This window comes from Cebus imitator, unplaced genomic scaffold (genome assembly GCF_001604975.1).
Source record: "Cebus imitator isolate Cc_AM_T3 unplaced genomic scaffold, Cebus_imitator-1.0 Scaffold444, whole genome shotgun sequence".
In the NCBI taxonomy this organism is placed as follows: domain Eukaryota; kingdom Metazoa; phylum Chordata; class Mammalia; order Primates; family Cebidae; genus Cebus; species Cebus imitator.
This window is the reverse complement of record NW_016107759.1, coordinates 2736793-2739888: the sequence shown is the minus strand read 5'-3', so window position 1 is coordinate 2739888 and position 3096 is coordinate 2736793. Positions and strand designations below refer to the sequence as shown.

Sequence of the window (3096 nt, the reverse complement as noted above, 5' to 3'; positions counted from 1 at the left end):
TATCAAGCATTATGATTCAAAGGGCCCAGGAAAACTGTCACTATGTGGCCACCTCAAGGTGGTACAATTATGCGAGCAGCTCCAATAAGCCATCCGTCCAGACGTTCCTGGAGAAGTGACCTTTGGGCTCCTCTCTGTCTTAGGTTCGGATCACAAATGTGACTTTAGGCTTAGAAAGAAAGGCGTTCTCGTCTTCAAGCTCACATTGATGCTATCAGCATGTCACTTTCGTCAAGAGAAATATGTGCAATTAATAAAGGAGACAGGGCTGGCGGCAGCCAATTATAACAAACACATCAGATTCCAGTAGCGCTGCACAAACACACTTTCTCATTGATTCATGACAATCATTTTTGGCACCTGTGCCTCTCAGGGCCTGTTTTCTACCCCTTCAGGGACCTTTGTAAAATGTCAGTTCTTGCGCCTTTCCCGAGTGTGCACACTCATCGTGTTCACTCTGCGATACACCTGGGTCGTGTGTACAGAGAAACAGGGTGTTTTCTGCTGTTAATATTTGCTTTGTTTGACTCTTCTCTGGTGCACAGTGTAAGACTTAAAAGCAGTGTACAGCCGGGCGCGGTGGCTCGCACCTGTAATCCCAGCACTTTGGAAGGCCAAGGTAGGTAGATCACGAGATCAGGAGATCGAGACCATCCTGGCTAACATGGTGAAACCCATCTCTACTAAAAATACAAAAAATTAGCTGGGCATGGTGGCACACACCTGTAGTCCCAGCTACTTGGGAGGCTGAGGCAGGAGATGGCTTCAACCTGGAAGGCAGAGGTTGCAGTGAGCCAAGATCCCACCATTGCACTTCAGCCTGAGTGACACAGTGAGACTCCAGCTCAAAAAAAAAAAAAAAGCAGTGTAGGCTGGGCGTGGTGGCTCATGCCTATAAGCCCAGCACTTTGAGAGGCAGGCCAATCACCTGAGGTCAGGAGTTCGAGACCAGCCTGGACAACATGGCAAAACCCCATCTCTACTAAAAATGCAAAAATTAGTCAGGTGTGGTGGCGCATGCCTGTAACCCCAGCTACTCGGGAGGCTGAGGCAGGAGAATTGCTTGACCCGGGAGGCAGAGGTTGCAGTGAGCAGAGACAATGCCACTGTACTCCAGCCTGGTGACAGAGGGAGACTCCTTCTCAAATAAATAAATAAATAAATAAAAATAAAGGAAAAGAAGTGTATACAGAACTAATGCCCTGAAGCCAGAGCCCAGAGATGAAGCGAAGGCACTGTGTTCCGTGAACGCCGGGGATGGGGGGACGGAACCCACAGCCGGCCTGGAGCCTGGCGTCTCAGCCACCGGCCAGCTGGGCAGGAGCCCCTTCCCCGCCTCCCTGGCTTTGCGGGCAGTGGCCGTCCAGCCACTAGCACAGCCTCAGAGATGGGTCCCTCATTCCAGAACTTTCCAATGGGGGCCCATTGATCCCATGACCAAAGAGACTGAGTGAACCCAGCTCCTGGACGGGCCTCCAACACCCCGGGCTCCGCCCACCAAGCACTGGCAGCCGAGTTCATTCTCTGCCCCTCGGCAGCAACCCCCCAACTGTGTGGTTCCCCCCTCAGTCCGCTCTTGGGACCTGACCCAAGCTCGTACTCAGTGAAGCTTCGTTGAGTCACAGCAGATGCCTGGGGAGAGCTGCTGACACGGAAACTCGGGTGAGCCCCAAGCCCTGCCGGCTTCCGGAACCTCTGGAATGTTCTCCAACAGAACGAACAGCTCTGCGCCTGATGTCGCCCAGTCGGGTTCCAGGTCAGTTGTGCATCTGGGTCCACACGGCCCCCGGGGTCGGGGGCAATGCCTGTGGGGCCAGGGCAGGCCGGACGCAGGTTCTCGAGGAGGGAGACTGTTGAGCACGACGGGCTGAACGTGTGGGTGCAATTCTTCCCCTGCAATCGTCAAAGGAAAATCGCAACAGCGGGCATTCCAGGGACTAGGGCACTTGTACATAATTAGAGCAAATGACAGCTCCTGTTGAGGGGGCTTTCAGGCGAGGGGCCAGAACATTTTTCTTTTCTTTCTTTCTTTTTTTTTTTAGATAGAGTTTTGCTCTTGTTGCCCAGGCTGGAGTGCAAAGGCATGATCTCTGCTCACTGCAACCTCTGCCTTCCAGGTTCAAGCCATTCTCCTCAGCCTCCCATGTAGCTGGGATTACAGGCATGTGTCACCACGCCCAGCTAATTTTTTGTATTTTTAGTAGAGATGGGGTTTCACCATGTTAGCCAGGATGGTCTCCAACTCCTGACCTCAGGTGATCTGCCTGCCTTGGCCTCCCAAAGTGCTGGGATTACAGGTATGAGCCACCGCACAGGGCCTGCTTTTTTGTTTGTTTGTTTTGTTTTGTGTGTTTTGTTTTTTGTTTTTGAAACGAAGTCTCACTCTGTCACCCAGGCTGGAGTGCAATGGCGGGATCTCAGACCTCTGCAACCTCCACCTCCCAGTTTCAAGTGATTCTCCTGCCTCAGTCTCCTGAGTAGCTGAGATTATAGGCATGTCCCATCATACTTGGCTAATTTTTTATTTGTTTGAGATGGAGTCTCTCTGTCATCAGGCTGGAGTGCAGTGGTGCATCTCAGCTCACTGCAACGTCTACATCCCAGGTTCAAGCGATACTCCTGCCTCGGCCTCCCAAGTAGTTGGGATGACAGGTACAAGCTACCATGCCCAGCTAATTTTTGTATTTTTGGTAGAGACAGGGTTTCACCACGTTGGCCAGAATGGTCTCAGTCTCCTGATTTCTTGATCTGTCCACCTCAGCCTCCCAAAGTGCTGGGATTACAGGCGTGAGCCACCACGCCCAGCCACCCAGCTAATTTTTTATATTTTTGGTAGAGACGGAGTTTTGCCATGTTGGCCAGGCTGTTCTCAAACTCCTGACCTCAAATGATCACCCCCGCCTTAGCCCCCCAAAGTGCTTGAATTACAGGCATGAGCCACCAGACTTGGCCTTTTTTTAAAAATTTAAATTTTAGCGCCGGGCGCGGTGGCTCAAGCCTGTAATCCCAGCACTTTGGGAGGCCGAGGCGGGTGGATCACGAGGTCAAGAGATCGAGACCATCCTGGTCAACATGGTGAAACCCCGTCTCTACTAA

General features: G+C 52.0%; 1 long non-coding RNA gene across 1 annotated transcript in view; it reads left to right on the top strand.

Moving 5' to 3' along the window:
* The first annotated feature begins 1119 nt into the window (after nucleotides 1-1119).
* The window catches only part of LOC119468512, a 4148-nt gene continuing 2171 nt past the window's right edge, over nucleotides 1120-3096 (top strand). The window contains exons 1-2 of the long non-coding RNA XR_005197194.1: nucleotides 1120-1756; nucleotides 2697-2701. This is a non-coding gene — a long non-coding RNA (uncharacterized LOC119468512). The remainder of the gene's footprint in view (nucleotides 1757-2696; nucleotides 2702-3096) is intronic.